This window comes from Bos indicus, chromosome 14, assembly GCF_029378745.1.
Source record: "Bos indicus isolate NIAB-ARS_2022 breed Sahiwal x Tharparkar chromosome 14, NIAB-ARS_B.indTharparkar_mat_pri_1.0, whole genome shotgun sequence".
NCBI lineage: Eukaryota > Metazoa > Chordata > Mammalia > Artiodactyla > Bovidae > Bos > Bos indicus.
Window position 1 is genome coordinate 14,331,433 of NC_091773.1, and position 26,039 is coordinate 14,357,471.

The window sequence follows — 26,039 nt, forward strand, 5'->3', positions numbered from 1 at the left end:
AGATAAATATCTCATTCCAGAGGAGCCTAGGTAGGGAGGGGAAAAGCTTCACTCATTTATTCACTTTGTCAATCATTTCCTTAATCATTTATTGATTTCACTCTTCATACACTCAAGCATATAGAGGGAGCCACGTTTAGTTAACCCTGTTTAGTCAGTTCCTATCAAGAAGCTTGTATTTAAATAGAAAAAAAAAAGAACATTGCAATTCAGTGTAATAAGAGTATATGGAAGGTATGGAATTGCCTAGAGGAGGAATAACTACCTTTATCTGGTCAACCAGGGAACACTGCCTCTGTTTCAGAATGTTCGCACTTACTGTTCACTTGTTCCTGTCATAGTCTTTCCCCCCAGACATGCTCATGGCTTGCTGTGCCACCTAAGCCAATTTTCTGCTCAAAATTCCCCCTTTGTTGAAGATTTCTGCTACTACCCCATCTCTCCCTTATTGTGCTTCATTTTTTTGTTTTTGTTTTCAATTTGTTTCATCATATTACATATTCAGTTATTTATTTGTCATCTGCTTGTCCATTAGACGTAAACTCACAGGAAGGCAGGAACTTCTTTCCTGTTGATCACAAAATCTCCAGTACTAGCTCTGTGTCTTGAGAATATTTGTTAAATGCTAAATGAGTGAATGAATGGTGAGTGATGCACAAAAGCTTCCTGGAGGAGATAGGTGCTAATTCAGCTGAACAATGGAAAGCATGAATAGGAGTTACTAGGGAAATGGACAGAGAAGATAGAAATTCTAGATAGAAGAAATGCATGAGCAGAAGCCTGTAGGGATGAGGAAGCTCGGCTTGTTACCCAAATGGCAAACAGTTTGGTGCTGCTGGAGTTTAGGATGAGATGGTGATGTGAGTGGCCAGCCATGAAGCTGGAGATGTCAGCAGATGGATCACATATGACTGTGCGTGTGCCAAGCACGGAAGGAGAGTGCTGGGTAATGAGGGTGAGGAGCTTTTGAAAAAACTCAGAAGCCCCTTATTTTCTCAAATCATATTATGACTTTCCTTTCAAACCCCCTTCTACTGGCAATTCTTTGGCGAGGGTTTTTCAAACATTTTTAACTATGAGCCTCAGTAAGAAATAAATTACACACGGTGTCCCAGTTCATAGATAAATTGATACATAATGGATAGGTATGTGGATCACAGCAAACTGTGGAAAATTCTTCAAGAGATGGGAATACCAGACCACCTGACCTGCCTCCTGAGAAATCTGTATGCAGGTCAAGAAGCAACAGTTAGAACTGGACATGGAACAACAGATTAGTTCCAAATAGGGAAGGTAGTGCATCAAGGCTGTATATTTTCACCCTGCTTATTTAACTTATATGGAGAGTACATCATGAGAAATGCTGGACTGGATGAAGCACAAGCTGGAATCAAGACTGCTGGGAGAAATATCAATAATCTCAGATATGCAGATGACCCCACCCTTATGGTAGAAAGCAAAGAGGAACTAAAGAGCCTCTTGATGAAAGTGAAAGAGGAGAGTGAAAAAGTTGGCTTAAAACGTAACATTCAGAAAACTGAGATCATGGTATCCAGTCCCATCACTTCGTGGCAAATAGATGGGGAAACAATGGAAACAGTGACAAACTTTATTATTTTGGGCTCCAAAATCACTGCAGATGGTGACAGCAGTCATGAAATTAAAAGGCGCTTACTCCTTGGAAGAAAAGTTATGACCAACCTAGGCAGCGTATTAAAAAGCAGAGACATTACTTTGCCAACAAAGGTCCATCTAGTCAAAGCTATGGTTTTTCCAGTGGTCACATATGGATGTGAGAGTTGGACCATAAAGAATGCTGAGCACTGAAGAATTGATGCTTTTGAACTGTGTGGTATTGGAGAAGACTCTTGAGAGTCCCTTGGTCTGCAAGGAGATCCAACCAGTTCCATCGTACAGAAAATCAGTCCTGAATATTCACTGGAAGGACTGATGCTGAAGCTGAAACTCCAATTCTTTGGCCACCTGATGGGAAGAACTGACTTGTTGAAAAAGAGCCTGCTGCTGGGAAAGATTGAAGTTGAGAGGAGAAGAGAACGACAGAGGGTGAGATGGTTGGATGGCATCACCAACACAATGGACATAAGCTTGGGTAATCTCCGGGAGTTGTTGATGGACAGGGAGGCCTGCTGTGCTGTAGTCCATGGGGTCACAAAGAGTCAGACACAACTGAGCGATTGAACTGAACTGAACTGAGATGGGTATGTGAATAGATAGATGTTGAATACAACTCCATGCCACCTATTCTATTTTATTCTATGTGTGTCCAAATGAAAGTGTTAGTCACTCAGTCTGGTCTGACTCTTTGCAACCCCATGGACTATAGCCTGCCAGGCTACTGTGTCCCTGGAATTCTCTAGGCAAGAATACTGGAGTGGGTAGCCAGTCCCTTCTCCAGGGGATCTTCCCGACCCAGGGATTGAACCTGGGTCTCCTGCATTGTAGGCAGAGTCTTTACCATCTAAGTCAGCAGGGAAGCCTCTATTCTCCTCTATTCTATCCTAATTGATTTTTAAAATATTAGCTGCTCTTGCTAAACTGATTTCTCTACCCACTGTTTTCAAACTCACCTGTAACTGGATCATGATATAAACATATATACACATATACATAAACAGACACAAATACATACACAGGATATAAACAAATATATGTATGTATATGTATATATATATATATTCTTTTTAACTGAGAATTCTCTTCAAGGAAGTCTAAGCAATACTGCCTTATGATGCAAAGCCCTGACCCAGACATTTCTGCATCAGAGAGCACACCCCAGGCAAATGGCCTTTGACCTAAGATTACTCAGATTCCATGCTGGGAGTATTCTGTGATGAAGAGCCAGGAGGCCAGTTAATGGCCCTTGCCTTTAGCAGCCAAAACTCAAGGCGTGGGCTGCCTTGTGATAGTGTGCTCCTGAGCGTTGTCTTTCAAGGCATAGATGTATTAAATGAGTTCTTAAAATGACCTGATTCCTGGCGGGAAGCTCGAGGGGATGTGCGAGAATTTCTTGTGAAGATCATCATTGTTATCGGTCATCCTTATGAAAAGGCATTAGTAGACTTGTATTTGTCTGGCATGGTTGGAGTCTGCCTGGTTTATGGATTGTTGATTTTAACTTGCAGTAAGATAGATTTTTGCAATAAAGCTTTGCCTACAGCAGCCAGAGGCCTTCCGGATCGCCGTTAGTGAGGGAGAAGGTGATATACCAATGCAAAAGAACATAGCATTGTGAATTTGAAGACCTGGGATTGAGGTAAGACTGTCTTCCTGGGTGGCCATGGGCAAGTCATCTAATCTCTTCAGACTCAATTTCCTTACACATAAAACAGGAGTAATGATAACTTCCCTTGACGTCACAAAGGCATTTTGGAGATCCAAAAAAAAAAAAAATACGTGTGTTAAAGTAGTGCTTTGCAATATCCCACACTTTTATACAAATGATAATGGTTTCTATTGAACATGAATGACAATAAGTAATAAATACCTTCCAAGCAATAATAAAAACTATCATCTTACAAATCAGGAAACATAGATTAAAAGCTTGACAAATGAAACAGCAATAAGTGATGATGCCAGGATTCAAACCCAAGCCATTCTGTTTTAAAGGCCTTGCTGTGAACCATTATGTTGGAAAATTGGCATTTCAGAGAATGGATGGGCTCCAAGGCCGCGTGGTTCTTGATGGAGAGGCACTGCTGTCTGTTTCTTAGTTCTGGCAGTGGCTGGTAGAGAGAACACACTCTGTGTTGGTTGAAAAGAAATGGTGTCACTTGTCCTCCTCTTCCTCTTTCTTTTTGGGATTCTTAAATTATTGTTGTAATTTTTTTGGATGCAAAATTTGCTCTGTCAGCCCACATAGCTCACTGTCACATTTGGAGTAGCAAATAAACAAGCAAAGGCTGGGCTGGCTTCAGCAATAAAATTTGTTCACGTTGGAAAATAAATAATTAACCAAATGCCTGTTTTGTTCATTTTCGAATATGGACATCAACAAGGAACACAAGACATCAAAAAGTCACACAACAAAGGCTCACACTACCACTGCATTTTCACACTGCTAAAATGAACTTGACGACTGAAATTGTTGTCCAGCTTAGTTGAACTCAATTTGGAACAAGCTCATTTGGAATTTTCTGCCTTTCCAATAAAAGGTAGAAATCAGGGCTTCCCTGGTGGCTCAGTGGTAAAGATTCCACCTGCCAATGCAGGACACATGGGTTTGTTGGGAAGATCCCCCTGGAGAAGGAAATGGCAACTCACTCTAGTATTCTTGCCTGGGAAATCCTATGGACAGAGGAGCCTCGTGGGGTACAGTTTATGGGATCGCAAAAGAGTTGGATGTGACTTAGAGACTAAAGAGCAATAACAACAAAGGTAGAGATTAGAGCCTTGTAGTTAAGACTTTTACCTGTATTTACTCTGCACACACTACAGGGAAGTTGCTAGAGCCATTCCTTAGTTTCTAAGGGGTACTGGTTCCAGGACCTCCCCCCATCCTCTCAAGCACCAAAATCCAAGGATGCTCAAGTCCCTTATATAAAATGGTGTAGTATTTGCATATAACTTAAGCACATCTTCTCATATACTTTAAATCATCTCTGCTGCTGCTGCTAAGTCGTTTCAGTCATGTCTGACTCTGTGCAACCCCATCCATAGATGGCAGCCCACCAGGCTCCCCCATCACTGGGATTCTCCAGGCAAGAACACTGGAGTGGGTTGCCATTTCCTTCTCCAATGCATGAAAGTGAAAGTGAAGTCGCTCAGTCATGTCCGACTCTTCTCGATCCCATGGACTGAGGCCTAGCAGGCTCCTCTATCCATGGGATTTTCCAGGCAGCAGTACTGGAGTGGGATGCCATTGCCTTCTCTCTTACCTCTAACACCTACTACAGTGTAAATGCTATATAGATAGTTGTTGCTGCTGAGTCACTTCAGTGGTGTCTGACTCTGTGAGACCCCATAGACGACAGCCCACCAGGATGCCCTGTCCCTGGGATTCTCCAGGCAAGAACACTGGAGTGGGATGCCATTTCCTTCTCCAATGCATGAAAGTGAAAAGTGAAAGTGAAGTCGCTCAGTCGTGTCCGACTCTTAGCGACCCCATCGACTGCAGCCTACCAGGCTCCTCCATCCATGGGATTTTCCAGGCAAGAGTACTGGAGTGGGGTGCCATTGCCTTCTCCGAGATAGTTGTTAGTATGCAACAAATTCAAGTTTTGCTTTTTGAACTTTCTGGAATTTTTTCCTAATATTTTCTACCCAGTTATTTGAATGCACCCACTGGAACCCGTGAATATGGAGGGCCAACTTTACAGGAGTCTTCTAGGGCTGCCATAATGAAGTACCTCAGGCAAAGTGGCTTAAACACCAGAAACTTATTTTCTCTTAAGTCTAGACCAAAGTTCAGGCATCTGCAGGGTTATTTTTTTCTGAATGCTTTTTTCTTGGCTTGCACATTAAGTGTTTTCTATGTCTTCACATTGTCTTCTCTTTGTGTGTCTGTGTCCAAATCTCCTCTCCTTAGAAGCACACCAGATAGATTGGATCAGGGCCTACCCTCATTTAACCTTGATTATCTATTTAAAGACCCTGACTCCATTGGAATGGACATGTACACAGTGCTATATTTTAAATGGATAACCAATAAGGATCTACTGTAGAGCACACAGAACTCAGCTCAATGTTACGTGGCAGCCAGGATGGTAGGGGAGTTTGGGAAAATATGTGTGCATATGTGTGTGCACGCTCAATTGCTCAGTCGAGTATGACTCTGCAATCCCATGGACTGTAGCCCACCAGACTCCTCTGTCCATTTAATTTTCCAGGCAAGAGTACTGGAGTGCATTGCCATTTCCTATTGCTGGGGATCTTCCTGACCCAGGGATCAAATCCACATCTCCTCCATCTCCTGCATTGGCAGGCAGATTCTTTACCACTGTGGCACCTGGACAGAATGGATATGTGTGTCTGTATGGCTGAGTCCCTTTACAGTTCAGCGGAAACTATCACAACATTGTTAAATTGACTAGACCCCGATATAAAAAAATTTTTTTTTAAATAAAGACTCTAACTCCAAATATAATCACATGCTGAGGTTGTGGGATTTAGAAATTCAACATGAATTTGGAGGTAGAGTGAGTGGGCAGGGACATACAATTCAGTCCATTACAGTCACAAAGTAGGAAAAAATTTTAAAAAATGAAAAATAGATCTATAAATGACACTTCCAAGCTTTAATAAAAATCTTGGGACCTATAAATGAAAGGTAGAAAAACAAAATTATTTGTCTGTGTATTTTTCACTTTCAGCTAAGGGATTTATTTTAATTCGTTTTCATGCTTCTGTTTACATAGTCCCTTTAACATTTGGGAACTGTGGCTTATTTCCCAAGGAAAAGGGTTACTTGATGACATTGGTGATATGTAGGATCTCACTTCACTCTGTGAGAACCATGCACTGCACAGATTCATGCACTTCTCATGGGAGCCAGGAGGAAGAGAAATATTTCACCATCAAAGGGAAAGCTACCAGCGGTCAGATTGGTTTTGTGTTCCTCTAGAGCCTACTGGATTCAGAGTTGAAGGCAGGACCTTGTGGAGGCTTCAGATAAAACTTATGCTTGTGGGTAGGACCTCAACCCAAGCTAATGTGATACCCACCTCTCTGTCCAGACTTCATTGCCTGAGAATGTTCTTCAGACTTGTCACCTGACTCAGCCTGCCTTCTTGTCTCCCAAGTACTAATGCCATTTCTTTTCTTCCTTTGTCTTTCTTTAGGTCTGATGAAGTATAATTTACATAGAGTAAGATTCACCCCTTATTTTAGGTATACAATTTGTAGGGTTTTGAAAAATGTATATATTATGTACTCACACCATACTTAAGATACAGATGATATCTGCCCACCTCCGAAACATCTCTATTACTCTTTTGCAATCTTTTTTAAGCATTTAAATAGCATTGAAAAGTGAAACCCTCTGGGCCACCTGGTAAGGATGTGAGTTGAAATTCAACTTCTCTAACAGATATTAGATTATTGGGGTTCTCTACTTCTCTTTCATTTAACTCTGAAAGTTTGTGTCTTTCAAGGAGTTGGTCTATTTATCATCACATTTATTGGAATAAAGCTGTTTAAAATGGTCCCTTATTATCCTGTTCATATCTTGGAGTTGTAATGACGTTCCCTCTTTCACTTCTGCTATTGGTCATTTGTGTCTTCTTTATTTGATCAGTCTGATTAGAGGTTTATCCATTTTATAGATAAAACCTGCATTGAGCACATAAGATAACACAAGGGCAAGCAGATGAGATGGTTTTAAGAGTTTGCCTTGTAATCCCAAGAGGCTCTTCAAACAAGCAATTGCTGAAGTATGAAGGAACACTAGTAAAACAATTGGTTTCAAAGATGAACCACCAGTCATGGCCATGATGATGATGATAAGTATCTTAATAGTAAATAAGGTCTTGTGTTTACTATAGTCAGTCTTTGTGATTAGTAGTTTCTGGGGATCATTTCACAACTATTTTAATTTGACATTTTACATATAAAAATGAGATAATAAGTACCCCAAACCTACATTAAGCCCAAACACTATCTACATGTTTCATATGCTTTCCATTCATGGTTGCTCTTTTTGCAGGAGGAAAAGGCAGGTAAGTTTATTTTTAAAAAGCTATGTATTTGGACTGTGCTGGGTCTCTGTTGCTTTGCATAGGCCGTTGCTTGCATTGTTCCTGCTGTGGGTGGTGAAGCTTCTCACTGCAGGGGCTTCCCTTGTGGAGCACAGGGTCTAGAGTGCAGGCTCAGCAGTTGTGGTGCAGGCGCTTAGTTGCACCACAGTATGTGGAATCTTCTTGACTGAACCCATGTCCCCTGCATTAGCAGGTAGATTCTTAACCACTGGACCACCAGAGAAGTCCCAGGAGATTTACTGATGGGGTACAGAACAGTGGTATTGCTGTACGATTAGGTCGTATCTTACTCAAGCATCAAAGTAGAAAAATAGCAAATGAGTGAAAACCGGTTAATGATCCACAGTCCCTCTTCTGAAACTATATGGTCACATGTGTCTTATGTGTTCTGAATTTTCATATTTTATAAAGGTGATATGGTACATGTGTTCTCCTTTGACACTCTCAGTGGGAATCTGGGGCAGCATTTCATAATCAAACACACTGAAAAGAAAATGACAATAAATAACTTCACAGAATTTGCTGCCAAATGAGTTACTCCAAAATGCTGTTTTTCAAAGACTCCCTTTGGATTTTGAGACTGAAGATAAGGAAGGACTATAAGCATACATGGTCAAAATGGCCCATGAAAAATATTCCAAATCTGCCATAAAAAAATGGTATACTGGTCTTGTGTATCATGTTTCATCTTTCCATGGGAAAGATGGCTTTCCTGGAGGAACAGCCAATTAATTGTTCGTCCAGGGTAGAACAGACTGCTCTTGCTTTAGTTGAGCACCATATGAAGTTACTGGCTTGCATTTAGGGACCCATGTTGAATGAAAATTATACTTTCTCTCTCTATCTTTTGGCCAAGCTCATAGAGTTGAATTTGAGGAGATTAAATCAGTGTATGTTTGATACAACTGTACCATGGTGTACTTGCTTGAACAGTTTTACACAAGCCAACAGGAATAGACAAGAACAAAAATAAACACCGGTACCAAACTACAGCCTTCTGAAGCAGCAACACATTTATAAGAAGTTAAAATATATGCATAGAGATGGCAGAAGATGATGTATTCCGAGGTCTGTACAGAAGCATGTTAACGTGACAACACAAGCTAATGAACTGGTGGTATCCAATGTGTTAGCACTTCTTTGTGTGAGGTTTTGTACTGCAAGTTTAAAAATAATCCAAATATATTTTAAAAATGAAATCCATATCAAATTCCCTAATACAGTTTGTCTCCATGGTTTTTTCTAGATCTAGACAATAACATGGCAACAGTAATAAAAAAAATAACACATTGATCATAATGAACATTTCTTGAGTACTTACTATATGCCAAATACTATTGTATGTGCTTAAGACATTAACTCATTTAACATTCATTTATTCTTTCAATAAATACTTACTGAGCATTTGCTTTCATTAGACACCGTTTGGGGACTTCCCAGGTGGTGCTAGCGGTAAAGAACTCACCTGCCAATGCAGGAGACATAAGAGACTTGGGTTTGATCCCTGAGTTGGGAGGATCCCCTGGAGGAAGAAATGGCAACCTACTTCAGTATTCTAGCATAGAGAGTCCCATGGACAGAGGACCCTGGTGGGCTACAGTCCACAGGGTCGCAAAACGCTGGACACGAGTGAAGGGACTTGACACGCAGACACGCAGACGTTGCTTTAGGTCTGATACTCGAGTAGGAGGCATTTGCCTTCCAGGGGACACTGGGCAGTATTTGGAGATGTTGTGTTTGTTATAACTGGGGAAGTGCATCTGATGGATAGAGGTCAGGGGTGCTTTTAAACTTCCTACAATGCAGGGCAGCACTCACAGCAAAGAAGTATTCTGCCCTAAAAGTCAATAGTGCTGCAGTTGAGAAACCCTGTTCTGGGTGACAGAGACACAACAGTGAAAAAAGTAGATAAAATGTCTGCCTTCATGGAACTTGTATTGCAGTAAGGAGAAGCAATCCCTTTTAAAGATTTATCAATTGTCCTAGAAGGTGGTGAAAGTTTTCTACTATGAAGGAAAAAATCTGGGGGTGGAGGATGTAGGAAATGTGTGTGTGTGTGTGTGTGTGTGTGTGTGTGTGTGTGTGTGTGTGTGTGATTGTGTGTGTGTGGTTAGCAGCAGGATGGGGAGTGGGACATTTAAATAGTACTTAGGAAAGACTTTGCCTAAGAGGTGACTTGGGAGGAAAGTCTTGTAGGGTGAGGGGGCCTGTATGTGGATACCTGGGGAAGAATTATTTCCAGGCAGAGGGCTGCCAGAGGAAAAGGACCCAGATAAGAAATGGCAAAGAGAACGCCGAGACCTAAGGAGAACATAGGAGGGGACACAGGGTAAAAAGGATGAGGGAGGGACACTGTGTAGGGTTTGTAGACAGGTGTAAGGATTTGAGTTTCCTCTGAGTGAGAAGGGAAGCCATGGCAGAGTTTGTTTTGTTTTAAACTAGATAAATAATATTTTAATATAATCTTACTTTAGATACAAATTATGCTTATTATCAGGAGTTCATCAAGGCTGTATATTGTCACCCTGTTTATTTAACTTATATGCAGAGTACATCATGAGAAATGCTGGACTGGAAGAAACACAAGCTGGAATCAAGATTGCCAGGAGAAATATCAATCACCTCAGATATGCAGATGACACCACCCTTATGGCAGAAAGTGAAGAGGAACTCAAAAGCCTCTTGATGAAAGTGAAAGTGGAGAGTGAAAAAGTTGGCTTAAAGCTCAACATTCAGAAAACGAAGATCATGGCATCCGGTCCCACCACTTCATGGGAAATAGACGGGGAAACAGTGGAAACAGTGTCAGACTTTATTTTTCTGGGCTCCAAAATCACTACAGATGGTGACTGCAGCCATGAAATTAAAAGACGCTTACTCCTTGGAAGGAAAGTTATGACCAACCTAGATAGCATATTCAAAAGCGGAGACATTACTTTGCCAACAAAGGTTTGTCTATTCAAGGCCATGGTTTTTCCTGTGGTCATGTATGGATGTGAGAGTTGGACTTTGAAGAAGGCTGAGTGCCAAAGAATTGATGCTTTTGAACTGTGGTGTTGGAGAAGACTCTTGAGAGTCCCTTGGACTACAAGGAGATCCAGCCAGTCCATTCTGAAGGAGATCAGCCCTGGGATTTCTTTGGAGGGAATGATGCTAAAGCTGAAGCTCCAGTACTTTGGCCACCTCATGTGAAGAGTTGACTCATTGGAAAAGACTCTGATGCTGGGAGGGATTGGGGGCAGGAGGAGAAGGGGACGACAGAGGATGAGATGGCTGAATGGCATCACTGACTCGATGGACATGGGTCTCAGTGAACTCTGGGAGTTGGTGATGGACAGGGAGGCCTGGCGTGCTGCGATTCATGGAGTCGCAAAGAGTCGGACACAACTGAGCGACTGATCTGATCTGATCTGATGCTTATTATCACAAGGAACAAGATATCAAAATTTAATTTTTCAAAATTTTAAAGATAATACTGACAACACTGTACTGAACTATATTGGAACCCAAGGCAAAAGGAAAAATGCAAGCTGCTATACATAGTTGGCCCTTGAATAACCAGAGGTTGGTTGCAACAACCCTCCAGAGAGTAGAAAATCTACATGTAACTTTACAGTGGACCTTCTCTATTGGTGCTTCTGTATCCGTGGATTCAACCAACCAAGGATGGTGTAATACAGTAGTATTCACTGTTGAAAAAAACTTTGGTAGAGTTTTGAGCTAAGGAGTGTCATGAGCTGTTTTATATTTCTAAAGGATCCTACTGACCACTGTATTGAGACTTTGATCATTGAGGTCCAAGGACAGAAATAAAGAGCCCATTAAGTAGTCATGGCAACAATCCAGCGAGAGATTGTAGGAGCTTAAACAAGGGTTCCAGCAGTTACAGGTGAGGGGTGGTTGGATTCTAGACATACTTTTCAAGGTTGAAATGACAGAATTTTGTGAGTGCATTTGAAGTATAAGGGGAGAATCAAGAAAGCTGAATTTTATTTGCTTGTTTTTAAACTGAGTCCCTTGAAGAGTGGAATTGTTATTTACTGAAATGGAAAAGGCTAGGGTAGGAGTAATTTGAAGAGGAAATCAGAATTAGCATGTTTAATTTGGATGTTTCTAATATGAGGCTTCTATTCAAGCTTTCAAGTAAAAGAGGCCAAAAAATTGTATCCACTGTGTGAAATAAATATTACCACTAGTCCCATTTAGCAGATAAGGAACCAAAAGTTACATTGTCTAAGATCACCAGCTATTAAGTGATAACAGCCTAGATTCTGATGATACAAATTGACTTCTTGCTGAAAATCTCATCAGCCCCTCTTCCTGGGATGGTACCTCCTGGTCTCCATTTCAATGGATGGCCTTAACCAGCTATTAGAAAAATTCTCTGCACTAAAGTGAAGTCTTGAGATAGAGCCTTTTATGTAGTGGGTACCTGAAAATTAAGCTGCTGTCCTCTGCCAATTTTTTCTTTGAAAGATGTGCTAAAGCAAACCACGATGTAAAACCTTAAAGAGAAGAGGAGGATTCTGCAGTTGCAGGCGGCCTAGAAAATGACCATTTATTGAGCATCTACATTAGTTGGCCCCAGATCCTGATTCTGGGGGTTCTACAGACAAACTTGCTTTAAAATACAGTCTGTGTAACTCACTAGAGGTGATTTCCTGGGGCCAAAACTTAACTTTTCTAATTCTGTGTTGAGCAAGTAGATAATGTGTGTGAGGGCAGTATCTCTGTAATATGTCTACATAGACCATGTATTTGGCTTTTTCACCGCAGAGGCTAGGCTTATTCCTGATAAGCCCAGTTGAGAGGTCCATTCTTAACTGCTTTAGTGGCCATAGAGTGTGTATCGTTCTTCTGTGTTTTTGTTTATGTCTGTTCCTCACTATAGAAAGTACACTTCCTGAGGGCAGGGGTTTGTCTGCTCTGTTTACTGTTTAGGACAGTTCCTGGCATATAGTAGGAGCTCACTGAATATCTTTTGAAAGAAGAAATGAATAATTCTCACTATAATCATCCCTGGGAGCTTGGTTCTATTTTCATCCCCATTTTACAGATGTGAAAACTGAGCCTTAGAGAAACGGAGCAAGGTACCCCAAGCTACCCAGCAGCAGGAGGAAGAACCCAGTCACATGTTATGAAATAAATGTCAGTCAGTTCAGTTCAGTCACTCAGTTGTGTCCAACTCTTTTTGACCCCATGGACACCAGGCTTCCCTGTGCATCACCAATTCCCAGAGCTTACTCAAACTCATGCCCATCAAGACAGTGATGCCTTCCAACCATCTCATCCTTGTTCAACCCCTCCTCCTCCTGTCTTCAATCTTTCCCAGCATCAGAATCTTTTCAAATTAGTCAGTACTTCACATCAGGTGGCCAAAGTATTAGAGCTTCAGCTTCAGCATCAGTCCTTCCAATGAATATTCAGGACTGATTTCTTTTAGGATTGACTGGTTGGATCTCCTTGCAGTCCAAGGGACCCTTAAGGGTCTTCTCCAACACCACAGTTCAAAAATATTGATTCTTTGGAACTCAGCTTTCTTTATAGTCCAACTCTCACATCTATACATGACTACTGGAAAAACCATGGCTTTGACCAGATGGACCTTTGTTCGCAAAGTAATGTCTGTGCTTTTTAATATGCTGTCTAGAAGGCAATGGCACCCCACTCCAGTACTCTTGCCTGGAAAAACCCATGGACGGAGGAGCCTGGTAGGCTGCAGTCCATGGGGTCTCGAAGAGTCAGACACAACTGAGTGACTTCACTTTCACTTTTCACTTTCATGTATTGGAGAAGGAGGTGGCAACCCACTCCAGTGTTCTTGCCTGGAGAATCCCAGGGATGGGTGAGCCTGGTGGGCTGCCGTCTATGGGGTTGCACAGAGTCGGACATGACTGAAGCGACCTCGCGGCAGCAGCAGCAGCAGTTTGGTCACAGCTTTTCTTCCAAGGAGCGAGCGTCTTTTAATTTCATGGCTACAGTCACCATCTGCAGTGATACTGGAGCCCAAGAAAATAAAGTCTGTCACTGTTTCCACTGTTTCCCCATCTACTTGCCATAAAGTGAGGGACCAGATGCCATGATCTTAGTTTTCTGCATGTCAAGTTTTAAGCCAACTTTTTTACTCTCCTCTTTCACTTTCATCAAGAGGCTCTTTGGTTCTTCGCTTTCCACTATAAGGGTGGTGTCATCTGCATATCTGAGGTTATTGATATTTCTGCCAGCAGTCTTGATTCCAGCTTGTGCTTCATCTAGCCTGGCATTTCACATGATGTACTCTGCATATATTAAATAAGTAGGGTGACATTATACAGCCTTGAGGTACTCCTTTCCCAATTTGGAACCAGTCTGTTGTTCATGTCCAATTCTAACTGTTGCTTCTTGACCTGCATACAGATTTCTCAGAGGCAGATCAGGTGGTCTGGTATTCCTATCTGTTAAAGAATTTTCCACAGTTTGTTGTGATCCACATAGTCAAAGGTTTTGGTATAGTCAATAAAGCAGAAGTAAATGTTTTTCTGGAACTATCTTGCTTTTTTGATGATCCAACAGACATTGGCAATTTGATCTCTGGTTCCTCTGCCTTTGCTAAATCCAGCTTGAACATCTGGAAACTCACGGTTCACGTACTATTGAAGCCTGGCTTGGAGGATTTTGAGTATTTCTTTGCGAGCATGTGAGATGAGTGCAATTGTGCAGTAGTTTGAACATTCTTTGGCATTGCCTGTCTTTGGGATGGGAATGAAAACTGACCTTTTCCAGTCCTGTGTCCACTGCTGAGTTTTCCATATTTGCTGGCATATTGAGTGCAGCACTTCCACAGCATCATCTTTTAGGATTTCAAGTAGCTCAACTGGAATTCCATCACCTCCACTAGCTTTGTTCATAGTGATGCTTCCTAAGGCCCACCTGACTTTGCATTCCAGGATGTCTGGCTCTAGGTGAGTGATCACACCATCATGGTTATCTGGTTATAGATGTAGAGCTTAGAAAACCCATAACTGAGCAGTAGTTATCTGATTATAGTAGTGGTTATAATAGTGGTTATCTGGTTATAGCCACAGATTTTAGAAAACCCGTAACTGAGTAGTAGCAGTAGCAGAGTCTAATAATTAAATCTTTCTGAGTTCAATGCCCAGTTCTGTTTGACCTGTCTGCATCATAATTCCATCGTAAGTGGGAGATGACAGTAATAATACGCCTATATTACAGAGTGGGTATGAAGATTGAATGGTCCTCACACTCAGTCAATATATAATTGATTCAGTCAATTATATAATATAAATAAATATATATTCAATATAATCAATATATAAAAATCAATATATATTTAATATATAATACAAATATACTGCAATGTAACAAGTGCTATTATGGGTATTAGGTAATATTAATATATTTTGTTTTTTAACTTGTAACAGATATATACCTTGCTCCCATCTTTCACCTCAAACTGATATTTTCCAGCTATGTACAAACTTTAGCAAGGTATTTGCTTTTATACATATTTAGCTAATTTCAGTGTGTCTTATATTACCCATTATGAAAATGGCTTTGGTTTAGTAAGCAGAATATGCTAGGATATGGTTAATGGGTAATTGTTTTGTACAACTTAGAAAACAGAAGAGTCATAACAAAATCATCTAGAGAGAGAGTTTGATGAAGGTGTAACCAGTACATTTTCAGGTTTTTATTTTTAAATAATAACCAGTCACTGATGCATTAATGGCTCAGAGCAGAGAATTGATTTCTCTACGGCAAGGTGGATTGTATTTTCCTGCTACATTGCCAACTCTCATCTTTGATATTAAGCTGCCTCCCTTCCATCCAATATCTGTCAATCTGGCTTTCAAGAAAGAAGCTTCAAAACAGTGTGGAGGCTTTGTCATTTTTGTGGATGTGTGATAGAAGATTTTGTGTGTGTGCTTTATTTGGTTGGAGCCATTTACTTTTTAGCTGAGCTGAAATTTAACTTGATATGATGCCCTGTGCAGTTAAATTCCTTAGCAGACTGATGAGGCTCTTTAATTCTTTTAAAGAGAAGGCTCTTGGAGTTGGACCTTTTTCAGGTGCCCTGTGATGCCTTAGGCAGAACGGCTGTTTGATCTGTGGAAATCTCCCTCTAGCCTGGAAGAAGTGGATGGTCTTGGCTGAGGGGGGAATAGCATTGTTCAACTAGATCACAGTAGAACAAATCCCTGAGGAAACTTTAAAAACTCAAAAATGAAATCTTATTATTGAGTGTCCCCAACATCTTCTTTCCAAAAAAAAAAACCCACAAAACCACCAAAAATAAACAAATAACAATCTTAGCTTGATGTGCAGATGTCAGAGATTATTAGCTAGGCCTCAGTGAAAAATTATCCCATTCATTCATTCACTCACTTATTCACTTAACATTGTTTAGCATGAGTTTATTTTATGTTGAGTATTTTGCTGGTGACAGAGGTGTGAGGTGGCTATACAATTAACAAAATTTTAAAAAGCACTTTCTTTATTTTCTTTATGAAAGCTGAGATTTCAAAGCGCATGTCCCCCTAAAACCTCTTTTTTCCTCTATTTAACAATCCATATTAAGCACCTTAATATGCAAAGAATTGTGCTAGGTACTGTGGATATACGAATGTGACCCTCAGGTCTCAGTCAGGAGGAACATAGTGTATGTATTCAAAATTCCTCTCCAACAGGTTTATGATCTGCGGTAGGCAGATTTCTAAAATGCCTTCTTCCCCAGATGTTTAGTCCTTATCCCCAAGAATGTGAATGTGGTGAGATATCACACTCACAATTATGTTACATTTTATGGTAGAGAGTTTTTGTGGAGTAGTTAAGATTATTGATTACTTAACTTTGGGTAAATCAAAAGAATGATTGTTTTGGGGGACCTAATCTAATCACTTTAAAAGCAAAATTCTCTTTAGCTGATAGTAGAAGAGGAAGTCAGAGGAACAGAATTTGGTGTAAGGGAGGTTACTGAGATGGAGGACGCCACAGGGCAAGTACCTAAAATCAGCCTTGAGATGCTGAGAGGGTTACCTTGCTGACAGCCAGTAAAAAAATGGGGGACTTCCTTCCTACAGATCAGGGAATTGAATTCAATCAACAACATGAATGAGTTCTGAAGCAAACTCTTCCTCAGAGTCACCAATGGACAGTTGCCCTCAGCCTTGTGAAATCCTAAGCAAAAAATCCAGTTGGGTCTGCCTGGACTGCTCCTCTCTCTGAACTGTGAGATAATAAATGGTTGTTGTTTCCAGCAGCTAAGTTTGTGGTTGTTTCTACACAGCAATAAATGTGTAAATTTCCTCCCTGATTATTTTGAATTTTCAGAGATACTTTGTAGTTATCTTAACACCTGAGTGAATGCTAAGTGATCTAGGTAGCTCTATGTGACTGATAGTAAAATTACCTCCTTACAGTTGCGCAAACCCATTTACTTAGTACTTTCACATACAATGCTCTCATTTGATTTTCACAGTTTACAAGAATCATTATCCCCGTGATAAAGATGAAGATCTTAAGTGGTAAGAGTGGGATTTGAATTCAGGCGCTGGGACTTCTATTTCACTTGGGCAAATACATCAGAAAGTTGGTGTGTATGTGCTCAGTCATGTACAACCCTCTGCAACACTATGGACTATAGCCTGCCAGGCTCCTCCGTCCATGGGATTATCCCTGGAGTGGGTTGCCATTTCCTCCTCCAGAGGACCTTCCAGACCCAGGGGCTGAACCTGAGTCTCCTGCAAAGCAAAGTGAATTCTTTCTGCTGAGTCACGTGGGAAGTCCCAGAAAGTTGATAGGTTACCTACCTGCTTTCTCTTCATTCCTCCTAAACATCATCATCATTCCTGTTATCAGTATTGAGGACGTTCTCCTCCTTCTGCTTATTACTAAATGTTCATTAACTAAATAATGGCAATTAAAACAAAATTTAAAAAAATTTTTAAAGTCAAAACATTTATTGAATATTATGTATTTATTTATTAAATATCTATTATAATAGATAATATCTATCATATCTATTATGGCACTTGCTGTCCAACATGGTAAACAGAATGATGAGTGTCCTTTTATTTAAATACCTGATACTGAGTCTGAGAAGTAGTCATCAAGGGGATGCATTTCTGATGCATGTAGAATATATACAAAGAAATGGACTTCTTTTTCTACAGCTAGCTTACAAAATAAAACAATCCAGCAATCTTTTCTCTGCCTCTCTGGGAAAAATTTTTTCCAGTTTTATTGAGATATAATTGACATACAGCATTATATATATAATATTGTATTAATATATAATTATTATATATAGAAAACAATTGTATAATATTATATTTATTAGAATTGTTTTGCTGCTGCTGCTGCTAAGTCGCTTCAGTCGTGTCGGACTCTGTGCAATCCCATAGACGGCAGCCCACCAGGCTCCCCCGTCCCTGGGATTCTCCAGGCAAGAACACTGGAGTGGGTTGCCATTTCCTTCTCCAATGCATGGAAGTGAGAAGTGAAAGTGAAGTCGCTCAGTCCTGTCCGACTCTTAGCGATCCCATGGACTGCAGCCCACCTGGCTCCTCCATCCATGGGATTTTCCAGGCAAGAGTACTGGAGTGGGAGAATTGTTTTATATATATGTAAAACAATTGTAACATAGTTAAATTTTTTTCTTGTGATGAGAGATTATAACACAGTTACGATTCCACCACCGACCCTCAATGTGGAAAGAACTTCTAAGATCTATTCTCTTAACACTTTCAACTATGCAATGCAGTGTTGTCAACTATAAACATAGTCACCATGCTGTACATTAGAACTTATTTATTGTATAACTGGAAATTTGTTTCTTTTGGTCACCTTCATCTATTTATCTCATTCTCTCATATCCTCTCCTTCCCCCACCCTCTGACAACTACCAATTTGCTCTCTGTTTCTATGAAATTGGGTGTTTTAGATTACAGACATAAATGAGATCATCTAGCATTTGTCTTTCTCCATCTGACTTATTTCACTTAGCATAACTCTATCAAGGTCCATCCATGTTGTCACTAAAGTCAGGATTTTCTTCTTTTTATGGCTAAATAATACTATTATTTATAATAATGAAATAATTATATTTCATATAATTTCTAATCATACATATGATTAATTTATATAATCATATAATTTATCATATAAATAATATTTCATATTATTTATAACAATTAAATAATACTATTTCATTGTGTGTGTGTGTATGATATTGAGCATATAAACACATTTTCTTTAGTCATCCATTAACGGACACTTAGGTTGTTTTCATGTCTCAGCTATTGTGAATGGTGCTACAATAAACATGGGGATGCAGATAGCCTGTGGATGTGTAAAAAATTTCAATTTCTGTATGACCTTGTTCTTTTCTCTGCAAAAATGTTTCTTTGGGGTTTCCTAGGTGGCCCTAGTGGTAAAGAATCTGCCTGCCAATGCAGGAGATGTAAGAGACGTGGGTTTAATCCATGGGTTAGGAAGATCCCCTGGAGAAGGAAATGGCAACCCACTCTAGTATTCTTACGTGGAGAATCCCACAGAGGAGCCTGGTGGGCTACAGTCCATGGGGTTGCAAAGAGTTGGACATGACTGAAGCAACTTAGCATGCACATTTTTATTTCCAGATTTTTCTTTCAGAAAAATGTCAGGAATTTTCATTTGTTCATTTGCTGGAGAGACTGGAATCTGGGAGAGCATAAGGTGAATTTCCAAGTTGTAATCCTACCAGTTTCCTAAACCAGTAACCCATCCCTCCCAGCCTTCCTTCCACCCCACGAACCCCCTGAGGATGGTGGGGCAGAGAGCAAGCCTTGGGAGGGCAACAAAACCTGTACTCACCCTCTCACATAAGACTGCCTTTTGTCTATCTGAATCAATCCAGCTCCCTAGGGAGCCTGTCTGATAATGACCGAAGGCCGAACTGCTCTCAATATAGGGCAGAACACCTACTCAGTGAAGTTCAGTTGCTCAGTCCTGTCCTACTCTTTGTGACCACCTGGACTGCAGCACACCAGGCTTCCCTGTCCATCACCAACTCCCGGAGCCTGCTCAAACTCTTGTCCATCAAGTCGGTGGTGCCATCCAACCATCTCATCTTCTGTCATAGGGTAGTAGATGTTATATTGCATAACCAACCAAAGGACATGAATTAGAGCAAACTCTGGGAGATAGTGGAGGACAGAGGAGCCTGGCATCCTGCAGACCGTGGGGTGGCAAAGAGTCAGGCACGACTTAGGGACGGAACAACAGCAAAGTGAAGGCAGTGGGCAGGCCACACAGAACTGACTTCAGGATGAGTCCCAACACCTCCTGCCTTATGCTCTAGTTCCTCACTGTATTTTTCTCTTCCTTTTAAATTTTTTTTTTTTCTTTGAGGGTAATTTTTGGGTAGGAAGAAGTAAAGTCCCATAGTAAATTAAATTTGAAATCTGGTTTGAGAGGCTATCCAGCTACATTTGTTATCATCTAATCAAAGAATTTGAGGCTAGCTGGACCTAACCAGTCTTTCAGTGTCTGTTGTAATCTGCCCATATATCTACTATTTTCATGGGAATGAGATTATGTGGGGGAGCCCCCTGCCCCAAAGAACATTTGGTGCATAGATCACACTCAAAGATCTCTGCTGGCAGTTAATGGGATGGCTTAGAAAGGACACGTTGTGACCAGGGTTAGCTCTGGAAGGCCTCTTTAGGAGGGGCTTATGGGCTGCAATCTGTTGGGACTCATCCTGAAGTCAATTTTGTGTGGCCTGCCCACTGCCTTCGCTTTGCTGTTGTTCAGTCCCTAAGTTGTGTCTGACTTTTTGCGACCCCATGGACTGCAGCACACCAGGCTCCTCTGCCCTCCACCATCTCCCAGGGTTTACTCTAATTCATGTACATTGAGTTGGTGATGGAATATAATCACCTCATCCTCTGCCACCCTCTTCTCCTTTGCCTGCAGTATTTCCTGGTATCAGGGTCTTTTCCAATGAGCTGGCTCTTTGCATCAGGTGGCCAAAGTATTGGAGTTTCAGCTTCAGCATCAGTCCTTTAAATGAATATTCAATGTAGATTTCCTTCAGGATCAACTGGTTTGATCTCTTGCAGCCCAAGAGACTCTCAAGAGTCTTTGCAGCATCACAATTCTAAAGTCTTCAGTTCAGTTCAGTTCAGTTCAGTCACTCAGTCATGTCCGACTATTTGCGACCCATGGACTGCAGCACACCAGGCCTCCCTGTTCATCACCAACAGTTTATTCAAACTCATGTCCATTGAGTACGTGATGCCATCCAACAAACTCATCCTCTGTGTCCCCTGCTCCTCCAGCCTTCTATCTTTCCCAGCTCAGGGTCTTTTCCAATGAGTCAGTTCTTCATATCAGGAGGCCAAAGTATTGGAGTTTCAGGTTCATCTTCACTCCTTCCAAAGAATATTCAGGACTGATTTCCTTTGGGATGGACTGGTTGGATCTCCTTGCAGTCCAAGGGACTCTCAAGAGTCTTCTCCATCACCACAGGTCAAAAGCATCAATTCTTCAGCACTCAGCTTTCTTTATAGTCCAACTCTCACATCCACACATGACCACTGGAAAAACCATAGCTTTGACTATACGGACCTTTGTTGAGAAAGTAATGTCTGCTTTTTAATAAGCTGTCTAGGTTGGTTATAGCTTTTCTTCCAAGGAGCAAGTGTCTTTTAATTTCATGGCTGCAGTCACCACCTGCAGTGATTTGGAACCCAAGAAAATAAGGTCTGTTACTGTTTCTCCATCTATTTACCATAAAGTGATGGGACCAGATGCCATGATTTTAATTTTCTGAATGTTGAATTTTAAGCCAACTTTTTCACTCTCCTCTTTTACTTTCATCAAGAGGCCCTTTAGTTCTTCTTCACTTTCTGCCATAAGGGTGGTGTCATCTGCATATCTGCAGTTATTGATATTTCTCCTTGCAATCTTGATTCCAGTTTGTGCTTCATCCATCCCAGCATTTCTCATGATGTACTCTGAATATAAGTTAAATAAGCAGGGTGACAATATACAACCTTGACGTACTCCTTTCCTGATTTGGAACCTGTCTGTTGTTCCATGTCCAGTTCTAAATGTTACTTCTTGACCTGCATACAGATTTCTCAGGAGGCAGATCAGGTGGTCTGGTATTCCCATCTCTTGAAAAATTTTCCATGGTTTGTTGTATTCCACACAGTCAAAGGTTTTAGTGTAGTCAATAAAGCAGAAATAGATGATGTTTTTCTGGAACTATCTTGCTTTTTTGATGATACAATGGATGTTGGCAATTCTATCTCTGGTTTATCTGCCCTTTTTATATCCAGCTTGAACATCTGGAAGTTCACAGTTCATGTACTTTTGAAGCCTGGCTTGGAGGATTTTGACCATTACTTTACTAGCGTGTGAGATGAGTGCAATCGTGCAGTAGTTTGAGCATTCTTTGGCATTGCCTTTCTTTGGGATTGGAATGAAAACTGACCTTTTCCAGTCCTGTGGCCACTGCTGAGTTCTCCAAATTGCTGACATAGTGAGTGCAGCACTTCCACAGCATCATCTTTTAGGATTTGAAACAGCTCAACTGGAATTCCATCACCTGCACTAGTTTGTTCACAGTGATGCTTCCTAAGGCCCACCTGACTTTGCATTCCAGGATGTCTGGCTCTAGTTGAGTGATCACACCATTGTGGTTATCCAGGCCATGAAGATCTTTTTTGTACAGTTCTTCTGTGTATTCTTGCCACCTCTTCTTAATATCTTCTGCTTCTCTTAGGTCCATACCATTTCTGTCATTTATTGTGTCCATATTTGCATGAAAATTTCCCTTAGTGTATCTAATTTTCTTGAAGAGATCTCTAGTCTTTCCCATTCTATTATTTTCCTCTATTTGTTTGCACTGATCACTGAGGAAGTCTTCACTTAGGTTACAGCAATGTCTGGGGCAGGTGAGGGTAATCGTCCCCCTGGTCTCAGGCTCAGCCATCACCTATCTTATTACTTGTGAGTCCGAGGAGACTATTCCTATGTGCCTCTCTCACAGCTGCTCCTTTGGGTCAGATGGAAGGGACCTGGGGGCAGTAACCCATATCGTGTCTGGGCGATCAGTAAAACAAGGCTCTGTCCAGCAGACTCCCAGTTACTGGACGGATTGTTGAACAAACAAGGAGCAGGAACCCAAGAACTCTCAGTGTTATCTGTGCATGTGATAAGAGGGGAAAAAAAAAAAAAAGCCAAAGTTCTCCTTTCCCCTTAAAAAATCCATTATGTCTACTTCTCTTCTTTTAAGAACAGATTAAAAAAAAAAAAACAAAGCAACTCAAAGTCCCATCTGGTCTGTGTCAACATTAGAAATGGTACATTGTGTTTCATCACAGGCAGGCTTGCCATGGCAGTGAGAGTTGTATTTTTGGAACATGCTTGAAAACCCAGAGTAACTGAAAACAGATCTTGACCCTTCAGGACCTTTCCTGATCCCTGTGTTTGGGTTTTACCAGCAATTGATGTTTTTGATTGATTTATTTGCCGATGAGAACCCTGGAAAAATAAGCAGATAAAGGCAGCTGTATAGGCACACAGGTAAGAAGATCCTCATGGCCATTAGTATGGCAGTTTTCCTGCTTGAATTTGTTCTCTGAGTTCACAGCAGCAATCTTGCTAGGCCTGCAATGTCAAGGGTTCACATTTAAGGGATGATATTTAAATCTTGTCACAAGGTAGACATGTCTCCCTTCTAGAGCCTCCCTGGAGCCTCCCTTCTGTTCTTCCTTATCTCCTTCCTGGGATCCCCTCTGCTGGTCTGCTGATAAACACAGGTAGACTGGCTCCTGATTTCTTGGCTTCCAGGCCAGAAGAGGAGAAGGCAGAGAAAGCTGTCTGTTATGACTCTCCTCTTGCTGCGTTCCCTTCCTGCCCTGACCAGGTTGCCCAGTGTCGACTCCATGCCCCTCTGAGGATGGAACACATTATGTTCTGATGAAAAGGAAACGGCTGCCATCCCACTCATACCCTTCAGCACTCGTTGCTTTCTGTGCAACAAGTGCTCTCACACTGATGAGGGAAATCCTGAAAAATAATGCCAGTCTCTTCTCAAACTAGAGGTAGTGACAAAAGTCCCAGAGGACTCTCTGGTCAAAGGAGAGTCATAAAATCACTCCTTCAGTTGCATCAATTTAGAATGAATAGGCATTCATGAGGAGAAGTGATGAGTGGACACTTTGACCAAGGTTATGCCCTTCTCAATGCTGAGATCCCTGGCAGGGAATACTGATCCCTCAGGAAAAGAGGACTAGTTTGCATTAATAGTCCAAGGACAAAAAGGACAAGAAAATTTGAAGCTAAAAAGGTGGGCCAGGTGGTGTTCTAGCAGAAAGCCCCGTGTTAGTGATGGAGAAAATAAAGATCCTCAGGGCTTCCCTGGTGGCTCAGGGGTAAAGAATCCACCTGCCAGTGCAGGAGACATAGGTTCTTAGTCAGGATCCCTTTAATCCCCATAGAGATCCATCTTAATAAACTGGGTATTGTCTCGGCCTTGAGAACTATGCTTGCTCTCTGATGGCCCGCTGAGTAAGTCTCCTAGAATTGAAGGAATGCAGCAATAGTAGGTCAGTACATTCTTCAGTTGACCACTGGTGTTTTGAACCAATCCTCACAAAAATGTCTTTGAAGGATTTCAGACATTCTACACCTTCTCCTTTTGCTGTTGGAAATATCTCAGAATACACATTCCCCATGTGTTAAGGATAAGACAGATGAGATTGCAATTACAAAAAGCTAAAGATGGAGTTTTAGTCCTAAAATAACTCTTAAAATTCAGCTATAAATCTCACATGGATGATCTGATCTGGGAAGACCCCACGTGCCTCAGAGCAACTAAGCCCATGTGCCACAACAATTGAACACGTGCTCTAGAGCCTGGGAACCACAACTACTGAGCCCGTGTGCCACACCACTGCAACCTGTGTGCCCCAGAGCCTGTCCTCCTTGACAAGAGAAGCTGTTGCAGTTAGAAGCCCGCCCACTGCGACTGGAGAGTAGCCTCCACTCTCCGTAGTGAGAGAAAAGCCCTCGCAGCAATGAAGACCCAGCACAGCAAAAATAAATAAATCAACAAATAAAAGGAGAGACAGAACTATTGTGGCATCATGAGGAAAGAAGTGGTCTTAAAATACAATTCCTCAAAAGAAGTAGCCCAGGTAGGTGGCTGAGGCTCATAAGTGGATAGGGGTAGAGGTGAGATGATTTTGGCAAATTGTGGACCAGGCACACTGGATGAGCTTTGGGATCTAGTGGCCAGGCTTATCATCCAACACGAGGATTCTCTCGTCAGCGACTTATATCAACAAGGTCTTCTTAGCAACCATGACGTGCATCATGACACATTATGTAAGATCAGTCTGATAATGGCACGATGTGGCAGCAAGAAGAAATTATAATTGATGGATTAGACTTGATTTCTCTCTCCTCTTGCTATTTAGAAGCAGAATCAACTAGCTCCTCTTTTCTAGGTGGAATGAACATGATGACATATTTCTATAGCAATTGTTGGGAAGGTTTCAAGTCTTAGCCTTTCTTGTTAGTAAGTTAGGTGGGTATTCTAGTGATTACTTTTTTTAAAAAATGAAAGAACTATAGCCATATTTGGAAGTCACATTGTTGAAGGAGGAATATTTTATAATTTCACCTCAAATACTCTCAGCTTGATTGTAAGATTTATAGCTGAATTTTAAGAGTTATTTTAGGACTAAAACTCCATCTTTAGCTTTTTGTAATTGTAATCTCATCTGTCTTATCCTTAACATATGGGGAATGTGTATTCTGAGATATTTCTGACAGCAAAGGGAGGTGTGGAATGTCTGACCAAAGACATCCTTCAAAGACATTTTTTTGTGAGGATTGGTTCAAAACACCAGTAATCATCTGAAGAATGTACTGACCTACTATTGCTGCATTCCTTCAATTCTAGGAGACTTACACAGCGGGCCATCAGAGAGCAAGCATAGTTCTCAAGGCAGACAATACCCAGTTTATTGAGACGAATCTCTATGGGGATTAAAGGGATCCCAGCTAAGTTTGTGTTAGTGAAAGTGATTGAGCTTGAGGTTATCTTAAATCAGACTAGCATTGCTGACACTGATGGAATGGAATGCTTCTTGGTGCCTCTTCATGGCAGTGAGTGGAGGAGGGTGGGGGGTGGATAGGGCATGAGAGTGAACAGTCCTCCCTTCAGTGTTTGATTGATGGATTCTCCATGCTCAATTTGGAGTTAAAGTGATGGGCTTGAAGTGGTTTGGAAAATGTTTTCTCTGGACTGCAATTATTGATTCTTCA